Here is an 11,395-nt window from a genome sequence, read left to right on the forward strand (position 1 = left end):
GTAATAATGTGCACGCTATCGCAGTGATCCCGTGTTTGCCCATACATGTAACAATGTGCACACTATCGCAGTGATCCCTTGTTTCCCCATACATGTAATAATGTGCACGCTATCGCAGTGATCCCGTGTTTCCCCATACATGTAACAATGTGCACGCTATCGCAGTGATCCCTTGTTTCCCCATACATGTAACAATGTGCACGCTATCGCAGTGATCTCGTGTTTCCCCATACATGTAACAATGTGCACGCTATCGCAGTGATCCCATGTTTCCCCATACATGTAACAATGTGCACGCGATCGCAGTGATCCCGTGTTTCCCCATACATGTAACAATGTGCATGCTATCGCAGTGATCCTGTGTTTGTTCATACATGTAACAATGTGCATGCTATCGCAGTGATCCCGTGTTTGTTCATACATGTAACAATGTGCATGCTATCGCAGTGATCCCGTGTTTGTTCATACATATAACAATGTGCACGCTATGGCAGTGATCCCGTGTTTCCCCATACATGTAACAATGTGCATGCTATCGCAATGATCCTGTGTTTGTTCATACATGTAACAATGTGCATGCTATCGCATTGATCCCGTGTTTGTTCATACATGCAACAATGTGCACGCTATGGCAGTGATCCCGTGTTTCCCCATACATGTAACAATGTGCACGCTACCGCAGTGATCCCGTGTTTCCCCATACATATAACAATGTGCACGCTATGGCAATGATCCCGTGTTTCCCCATACATATAACAATGTGCACGCTATGGCAGTGATCCCGTGTTTCCCCATACATGTAACAATGTGCACGCTATGGCAGTGATCCCGTGTTTCCCCATACATGTAACAATGTGCACGCTATGGCAGTGATCCCGTGTTTCCCCATACATGTAACACTGTGCACGCTATCGCAGTGATCCCGTGTTTGTTCATACATGTAACAATGTGCACACTATCGCAGTGATCCCGTGTTTCCCCATACATGTAACAATGTGCACGCTATCGCAGTGATCCCGTGTTTCCCCATACATGTAACAATGTGCACGCTATGGCAGTGATCCCGTGTTTCCCCATACATGTAACACTGTGCACGCTATCGCAGTGATCCCGTGTTTGTTCATACATGTAACAATGTGCACACTATCGCAGTGATCCCGTGTTTCCCCATACATGTAACAATGTGCACGCTATCGCAGTGATCTCGTACTTGCCCATACATGTAACAATGTGCACACTATCGCAGTGATCCCGTGCTTGCCCATACATGTAACAATGTGCACGCTATGGCAGTGATCCCGTGTTTCCCCATACATGTAAATGTGCATACTATCGCAGTGATCCCGTGTTTGTTCATACATGTAACAATGTGCACGCTATCGCAGTGATCCCGTGTTTGCCCATACATGTAACAATGTGCACGCTATCGCAGTGATCCCGTGTTTCCCCATACATGTAACAATGTGCACGCTATCGCAGTGATCCCGTGTTTCCACATACATGTAACAATGTGCACGCTATCGCAATGATCCCGTGTTTGTTCATACATGTAACAATGTGCACGCTATCGCAGTGATCCCGTGTTTCCCCATACATGTAACAATGTGCATGCTATCGCAATGATCCTGTGTTTGTTCATACATGTAACAATGTGCATGCTATCGCATTGATCCCGTGTTTGTTCATACATGCAACAATGTGCACGCTATGGCAGTGATCCCGTGTTTCCCCATACATGTAACAATGTGCACGCTACCGCAGTGATCCCGTGTTTCCCCATACATATAACAATGTGCACGCTATGGCAGTGATCCCGTGTTTCCCCATACATATAACAATGTGCACGCTATGGCAGTGATCCCGTGTTTCCCCATACATGTAACAATGTGCACGCTTCCGCAGTGATCCCGTGTTTCCCCATACATGTAACAATGTGCACGCTATCGCAGTGATCCCGTGTTTCCCCATACATGTAACAATGTGCACGCTATGGCAGTGATCCCGTGTTTCCCCATACATGTAACACTGTGCACGCTATCGCAGTGATCCCGTGTTTGTTCATACATGTAACAATGTGCACACTATCGCAGTGATCCCGTGTTTCCCCATACATGTAACAATGTGCACGCTATCGCAGTGATCCCGTGTTTCCCCATACATGTAACAATGTGCACGCTATGGCAGTGATCCCGTGTTTCCCCATACATGTAACACTGTGCACGCTATCGCAGTGATCCCGTGTTTGTTCATACATGTAACAATGTGCACACTATCGCAGTGATCCCGTGTTTCCCCATACATGTAACAATGTGCACGCTATCGCAGTGATCTCGTACTTGCCCATACATGTAACAATGTGCACACTATCGCAGTGATCCCGTGTTTCCCCATACATGTAAATGTGCATACTATCGCAGTGATCCCGTGTTTGTCCATACATGTAACAATGTGCACACTATCGCAGTGATCCCGTGTTTGTTCATACATGTAACAATGTGCACGCTATCGCAGTGATCCCGTGTTTGCCCATACATGTAACAATGTGCACGCTATCGCAGTGATCCCGTGTTTGCCCATACATGTAACAATGTGCACACTATCGCAGTGATCCCGTGTTTCCCCATACATGTAAATGTGCATACTATCGCAGTGATCCCGTGTTTGTTCATACATGTAACAATGTGCACGCTATCGCAGTGATCCCGTGCTTGCCCATACATGTAACAATGTGCACGCTATGGCAGTGATCCCGTGTTTCCCCATACATGTAAATGTGCATACTATCGCAGTGATCCCGTGTTTGTTCATACATGTAACAATGTGCACGCTATCGCAGTGATCCCGTGTTTGCCCATACATGTAACAATGTGCACGCTATCGCAGTGATCCCGTGTTTCCCCATACATGTAACAATGTGCACGCTATCGCAGTGATCCCGTGTTTCCCCATACATGTAACAATGTGCACGCTATCGCAATGATCCCGTGTTTGTTCATACATGTAACAATGTGCATGCTATCGCATTGATCCCGTCTTTGTTCATACATGTAACAATGTGCACGCTATGGCAGTGATCCCGTGTTTCCCCATACATGTAACAATGTGCACTGCAGTGACCCTCAGAACATGAATACTGGAAGTGTCGGGAGATCTGAGGACGTACCTGGCTGTGTTACACCGTCGTTATAGATACATTTAAATAAGAGGCAAATGTAACAACTCCGCCTCATTCCTGCAGGTTATGACAAGTCCTGTTGATCCCTGAAACTCTGATGATCAAATAATATAATGTGAAAGCACACAGTAGATATGCTGTACCTGGAGATACAGATCTGTAGTGAGAACGTTGTGTTGGAGTTGTGGTCTGAGCCCCCAGAGGTGCCAAGGAAGGGAAACCCTCACTCCTCTCATCATCCCCTCTCACACTCCATCTATTCACACCTTCCCTCCCCGTTCACAGAACAATCATTTTTATTTTTTTCTGTACTTGAAGCCCGCGGTGCGTGTCTTCATCACCCAGTGGTGTGTGCAAAAAACCGTGCTGGGGGCGTAGGTACTTGGACTCTCTCCAAAAGGAGAAGGGTCCCATTACTCCCCAAACCCCCAGAGCCAAAAGGCCTACTGAGGGAAAAAGGGTCTGTGGGTCCCTCCTTGCCGAAGCGCAGAGGGACCTTCGAGTATCCCCAGGGTTGGCCGAAGCTTCCCCCTGGGGAACGAAACAGTCTCCAGCCCTTCCCAAAAGGAGCGCCTCGACAACTAGGGTAGAGGGTGGCCCATAAGGGTCTCACCTAAACCCCAACAAAAACGTGACACACACACACACACACACACACAAAATAAGTGCAGTGCAAAAAAAAGTGCAACACACATGAATAAATAAATAAATAAGCCCCAGCCAGAAGGCCGGGGGGAAATAAAAATTATCCTTGCCCAAGCCAAAAGGCCAGGGCAAAGGAAAGTGGGTGCAGATGGAAGGGTAGAAGTGCTCCGTGCTAAAGTGCATGGTGGATGGTGGATCGAATCCCCAGTGCATTTTCAGGCACCCCTGTCCCTTCCAGTTCCAGGGGCACAGAACACCTCCAGCCAGACCAAGCTTCATACCCACTCTGTGCCAGGGTCAACCCCCAGTACGAGAGTAGATACTAGACCAGGCCGTTCCCGCTCCATGTAAAGGGTCCTATTTCAACCCCTTAGACGGACAGCGGATACTAAGCCCAGTTTTTCTCCACTCTCGACCAGAGGCAATGCTACACCCCAGCATGGTACTCCACAAGGTGTTTCTCCATTCCACACTAGGGACCTCTTACGCTCCTAGTGTAAGAACAGGTACTCCACCAAGTGTTTCCCTCGAGCAGGTACTACACTTGATCTTAGCCAAAAGGCAGAGAACAATAATGTGCAACATACCGAAAGTATATTTACCTTATGCATGTGTTTAGCAAGCCAGTATATACTCAGCATGTCTATGTATAGGAACCAGTGACATAATTGAGAATACAACCTATCCATTCAGTAAAAGTTAGTGACATCACTAAGTGTGCATCATATCCAGTCACTAGGAACCAGTGACATCACTGAGTGTGCAGCCTATCCAGTCACTAGGAACCAGTGACATCACTGAGAGTGCAGCCTATCCAGTCACTAGGAGCCAGTGACATCACTGAGTGCAGTCTAACCAGTCACTAGGAACCAGTGACATCACTGAGAGTGCAGCCTATCCAGTCACTAGGAGCAAGTGACATCACTGAATGTGCAGCCTATCCAGTCACTAGTAACATAGTATCTAAGGTTGAAAAAAGACAATTGTCCATCGAGTTCAACCTATTTGTGGTCTCCCATGCACGATTATTTTGTAGAAAATTTTGACTGAAGTTGATGACTGCCGTTACCTTTTACCCCCCTTTTTTATAATAACCATAGTGCGTGACTATGCCCCGTAACCCTAGATATCCTTATCCATTAGGAATTTATCTAACCCATTCTTAAAGGTGTTGACTGAGTCTGCCATTACAACTCCCTCAGGCAGGGAATTCCAAACACATATCGTCCTTACCGTAAAAAAGCCTTTACGCCGTATTGTGCGGAATCTCCTCTCCTCTAACCTGAACGAGTGTCCACGAGTTCTCTGTGTTGATCTAACCAAAAACAGGTCCTGCGCAAGATCTGTATAATGTCCCCTTATATATTTGTAAATGTTGATCATGTCCCCTCCTAATCTCCTCTTTTCCAGTGTAAACATGCCTAGTCTTGCAAGCCTTTCCTGGTATTCCAGCGTCTCCATACCCTTAATTAGTATGGTCGCCCGCCTTTGAACCTTTTCTAGCTCCAGGACATCCTTTTTGTAGTAAGGTGCCCAGAATTGTACACAGTATTCAAGGTGTGGCCTCACAAGTGATTTATATAACGGGAGTATAATACTCTCGTCCCTAGCATCAATTCCCCGTTTTATGCATGCTAATATCTTATTAGCCTTCTTTGCTGCAGTCCTACTTTGGGTACTACTGCTTAGTTTGCTATCTATGAGGACACCTAAGTCCTTTTCCAGTACAGAATCCGCTAATTTTACCCCATTTAGTAGGTAGGTGTTATTTTTGTTCTTGTTACCACAGTGCATTACCTTACACTTGTCTGTATTGAAGCGCATTCTCCATTTCGCTGCCCAAGCTTCTAATTTAACTAAGTCATTCTGAAGCGACTCAGCATCCCCCTCCGCATTTATAACTTTACACAATTTGGTATCATCTGCAAAAATTGACACCATGCTCTCTAGACCGGGATCCGGTCTGAAGATCGACAGTGTCTAGGTCGACAATGTTTAGGTCGACCACTATAGGTTGACAGTCACTAGGTCGACATGGATGGAAGGTCGACAGGGTTTCTAGGTCGACATGTGCTAGGTCGACAGGTCTAAAGGTCGACATGAGTTTTTCAAAAAAAAAATTCTTTTTTTGAATTTTTTCATACTTAACGATCCATGTGGACTACGATTGGAACGGTAAAGTGAGCCGAGCGAAGCGGTAGCGGAGCGAAGGCACCATGCCCAAAGCATGGCGAGCGAAGCGAGCCATGCGAGAGGACGCGGTGCACTAATTTGGGATCCCGGTCACTCTACGAAGAAAATGACACTAAAAAAAAATAAAAAATCCTCATGTCGACCTTTAGACCTGTCGACCTAGCACATGTCGACCTAGAAACCCTGTCGACCTAGTGATTGTCGACCTATAGTGGTCGACCTAAACATTGTCGACCTAGACACTGTCGATTTGATGAACCACACCCTTCTAGACCTTCTGTTAGGTCGTTAATGAAAATATTGAACAATAGCGGTCCTAATACTGAGCCTTGCGGCACACCACTTAGCACTTCAGTCCAAGTTGAAAAAGATCCATTAACCACAACGCGCTGCTCCCTATTATCTAACCAGTTTTTGACCCAAGTGCATATTGTGCTTCCTAGCCCTGATTCTTGTAGCTTGTAGATAAGTCTCATGTGTGGTACAGTGTCGAATGCTTTGGCAAAATCTAAAAAGATTACATCCACCTCTTTACCCTGATCTAGGTTTGCGCTTACTGTTTCATAAAAGCCAAGTAAATTGGTTTGACAGGATCTGTCCTTCATAAACCCATGTTGAGTCCTTTTAATGACCTTATTGACTTCAAGGAACTTCTGAATACTATCTCTTAGAATACCTTCCAATACTTTCCCCACTATAGATGTAAGACTAACTGGTCTATAATTACCTGGTTCAGCTTTACTTCCCTTTTTGAATATAGGCACTACTTCCGTTATACGCCAGTCTTTGGGAACCATACCTGATATTACTGAATCCTTAAAGATCAAAAATAGCGGTTTTGCAAGTTCAGAGTGAAGCTCCATTAGAACCCTTGGGTGAATACCATCGGGACCTGGTGACTTATTAATCTTTAAATGTTTTAATCGGTCACAGACTACTTCCTCGCATAAATAAGTACCTATCAGTGGGATATTCTCATTATTGAGATTATGTGTTAGTCCCTGAATTGGGTTCTCTGTAGTAAATACTGTTGAAAAAAACTCATTTAGTGTGTCCGCTATGTCATTATCATTTTTGCTTAAGACTCCCAACTTGTCTTTTAAAGGGCCTATACTCTCCTTCTTTAATCTCTTGCTATTAATGTATTTAAAGAATTTTTTGGGATTCGCTTTCCTTTCCTTTGCTACTAGTTTTTCAGTTTCTACTTTAGCCGCTCTTATTTCCTTTTTGCAAACTTTGTTACATTCCTTATAGTGCTGAAATGACTGCTTCCCCGTCAGATTTTTATTTTTTAAATGCTCTCCTTTTCTTGCCCATAAGTTCCTTTATCTTTTTGTTAAGCCACATCGGTTTATGATTTTTATTCCTTTTTTTGCTGCTCGTAGGAATAAATTTGAGTGTATTTTTAGCTAGCAGAAATTTTAGTACCTCCCATTTCTCCGTAGGAGCAAGTGACATCACTAAATGCAGCCTATCCAGTCACTAGGAACCAGTGACATAACTGAGTGCAGCTTATCCAGTCACTAGGAGCCAGTGACATCACTGAGAGTGCAGACTATCAGTTTATTAGCAACTGGCAACCAAGGCTACAGCATTTCTGAGACCAGTAGTACAATACAGGATTAAAATTCTCACTGAGAAATACAAATATATGCACTAAGGACCTTATTCAGGTTTGTTAGCAAACTAAAAGAGCACACTTATGGGAAAAACCATGTGCACTGCAGGTGTGGCAGATGTAACATGTGCAGAGAGAGTTAGATTTGGGTGGGGTGTGTTAAAACTGAAATCTAAATTGCAGTGTAAAAATAAAGCAGACAGTATTTACCCTGCACAGAAACAATATAGCCCACCCAAATCTAACTCTCTGCACATGTTACATCTACCCTCCACCTGCAGTGCACATGGTTTTTCCCGTTAGTGTGCTTCTTTGGTTTGCTAACAAACCTGAATATCCCCCTATGAACTGTGTGTCCACAGTAGACAGGTTAGGAGACAGCACTATCAATTACAATACATTACGGCCTACTTTATATATCTCTATCCACCTAGAGGTAATTAAAAGCTCATCGTCATTTAAACAAACAATTTTGCATCCTTAAGAGTACACCCGTATCTCCAGGGCTGGATGATAATGTACAGGCCATTACATTTACAGATATTATTCAGTCCTACAGTGCCCCAGAGATTTATCATGGATAGAGCAAAATATCCCGTCATAGTAACACATATCTATCTATCTATCTATCTATCTATCTATCTATCTATCTATCTATCTATCTATCTATCACAACCCTACATGATGTCACATAGTACGACATCACACTTTTACTGCGATCCCATCATCAGCACGTCGAAGATCGCCATCCCGTACTTGCGCAGCATACTATCCATTGGAGGCAGCATGCATTGGTCACTCTCTGTGTGACAAGGCCAAACCAAGGGCCGAGGCCTCTGGAACCTTCCCCACGTCCCCTGCCAGTAAGGATGTCCACAGGACCTCAAAATCCCAGTACTCCAGAGGGGAGCGGTGTCCCTGGGGCAGCCGGGGGACAGGACACAAGGGTGTGGACTCCACTACTACATTTATTGTAAAGGGGTTCTGGACCTCTTCTCTCACATAGGCCCAAATGCCTGCAAATGCGCTGGTGCCCACAAATCGCAGGTTTTTGCATTTGGCTCACAGAATGAAACATCAACTTGTATGCTCTGCAGAGCTGTGGATATCCATGCTTTATGGAACTATAAATCCCAGCAGAGCTTTAGGCACTGGGTCAGTAAGTCAGATGTGTGGTGCAGAGCTTTAGGCACTGGGTCAGTAAGTCGGATGTGTGGTGCAGAGCTTTAGGCACCGGATCAGTAAGTCAGATGTGGGTGCAGAGCTTTAGGCACCGGGTCAGTAAGTCAGATGTGCGGTGCAGAGCTTTAGGCACTGGGTCAGTAAGTCAGTTGTGCGGTGCAGAGCTTTAGGCACCGGGTCAGTAAGTCAGATGTGGGTGCAGAGCTTTAGGCACCGGGTCAGTAAGTCAGATGTGGGTGCAGAGCTTTAGGCACTGGGTCAGTAAGTCAGATGTGCGGTGCAGAGCGTTAGGCACCGGGTCAGTAAGTCAGATGTGCAGTGCAGAGCTTTAGGCACCGGGTCAGTAAGTCAGATGTGCAGTGCAGAGCTTTAGGCACCGGGTCAGTAAGTCAGATGTGCAGTGCAGAGCTTTAGGCACCGGGTCAGTAAGTCAGATGTGGGTGCAGAGCTTTAGGCACTGGGTCAGCAAGTCAGATGTGCGGTGCAGAGCTTTAGGCACTGGGTCAGTAAGTCAGATGTGCGGTGCAGAGCGGGACCCGCTTGGCTGCTATGTGTGGCCCTAGCCTAACAGGGCATGTTTTCCAGGCTTCCTCATAGAATGACAAGTGAAATAATTAGAACCACTTGTCGATCTTTCAAAATGTGTTAGCCGTTAATGAATACACCGTTGCTCCAGGAAGGAGAGCTGGAAAACATGCACTGCTAGTGTATCCGGAGGAGTGGATTTGAGAAGCACTGCTACAGAGAATATCACCATATGATTAGCACGTCCGCCGTGGACACAGATCTTCAGCAAGCGACAGGTGGGTGAGTATTGCTGCAGGGAGTATACTAGTTCTGTAGGTGTCACACCCTTTATATCTGTGGGGAGAACCAAACACTACAACCAAATCACGTGCTGTCTCCATTACACTGGAATCAGCTTCTTCCTTCCGTAATACTATGCTCAATACAACAAAAGGTCACTGCCTGTGCATTGTGTAATGATTGTTGCAGTGTACTAGTATTGCTACACTACCTGTCCTGCTACACCCGTCTCAGGGTGACACAAGACAATTATTCTCCCAGTGTGTTATTGCACTGTGGGGTGAGGTTGGAACATTCGGAGGATACCTCAAATAAACAGGGAGACATAGGGGTAATTCAGATCTGATAACTGCTGTGCGTTTTCGCACAACGGGCGATCAGATCCGAACTGCGCCGGCACATCTGCAACGGGGATCGTCAGTCAGCGATGGGACTGTGCAAAAGATCCATTCGCACGGGCGCTAGCAAGGAGGTTGACAGGAAGAGGCCGTTCATGGGTGGCAACTAACCGTTTTCTGGGAGTGTCCGGGAAAACGCAGGCGGGGCCAAGCATTTGCAGGGAGGGTTCCTGACATAAATTCCGGTCCCGGACAGGCTGATGTGATCGCAGCGGCTGAGTAAGTCCTGGGCTGCGCAGACACTGCACAAGATCTGTGTGTACAGCTCTGTTACACATGCCATCGCACACTTCCACAGCAAAAATACACTCCCCTAGGGGCGGCGACTATCTGATCGCAGCAGTGCAAAAATCGCTGCCCAGCGATCGGGTCTGAATTAGGCCCTATGTCACAATAATACAGCCCCAACTGTAGGGGACACTCGGTCCTCCTAAATATAGAGATAAATCAGAGTATCTGGAGGACGACACGGGTGCCCCTGGTACCCCCTCCCCAAATGTCACTATGTCACTGATTCTGGGATCATTACAGCTCGTGCATTGTGGATAATATTATTATTTGTTGTTCAGGAAAATGCTTGTGTGTTACAAGCTGGAGAGGTTTACATTTCAAAAGACCTGGATGTCAGTTGTTTTTGTTTCACTATTTTGGGAGGAGGAGGGGGGGGGGGGGGGGGTTGGGGTGACAACATCTCACGTGGGGCTATGAATGAAGAACAGATACTGTTATCTTCTGCTTTTTATTGACATATAGAATATGCTGCCAGGATGCTGGTGTGACACTAACCTAATTAGGAAGCGTTCGGTTACAGGGCTGCACGCTACGACTCGGTGGCCAAGAACTGGATCACACATCTTCCCTGACCAAACCCCCACCCAGACATTATTAGCAGGGTGGGGTCCCCAAGATGCTTTCTAGAGCAGCAATCTCTAACATGACATAAACATCAGTCTGCGGCGTGATCCGAGCGTCTGTGATGCGTATAACTCTCATAGATTACCCTGTGAGTACAGCATTATTATCATATATTACACATATGCGGTGCAAAATGACACGAGTCCTTATTAGTAATACATGATGAATTTCCACTATACCGTGTTCTATGTAACAGGTGTCCCTGTGCATTGCATTATATCATACAGATGGCATGATTCATGCAGAATAAAAGTCATCATTACAACACGTCAGGGGGATTTGGCTTGGAAATAATGTTTCCAACTTGTTTATAGGAAAAAATGACCTCTGTAGAACGACTAAATATAGAGCTTATTGCCAACTGGTGGGCGCAGTGCAGGTCATTACCGAAACAGGATATGTATAATAATATAATATACGTAGTAGGTATGCACGCACGTGTGTGTGTCTATAAAATATATT

At 45.7% G+C, this 11,395-nt stretch overlaps 1 protein-coding gene across 7 annotated transcripts in view; it reads right to left on the minus strand.

Moving 5' to 3' along the window:
• NAV2 (neuron navigator 2) overlaps nt 1-11,395 on the minus strand; it is a 708,207-nt gene that overhangs the window by 320,144 nt on the left and 376,668 nt on the right. The window lies entirely within an intron of this gene.

This window comes from Pseudophryne corroboree, chromosome 11, assembly GCF_028390025.1.
Source record: "Pseudophryne corroboree isolate aPseCor3 chromosome 11, aPseCor3.hap2, whole genome shotgun sequence".
NCBI lineage: Eukaryota > Metazoa > Chordata > Amphibia > Anura > Myobatrachidae > Pseudophryne > Pseudophryne corroboree.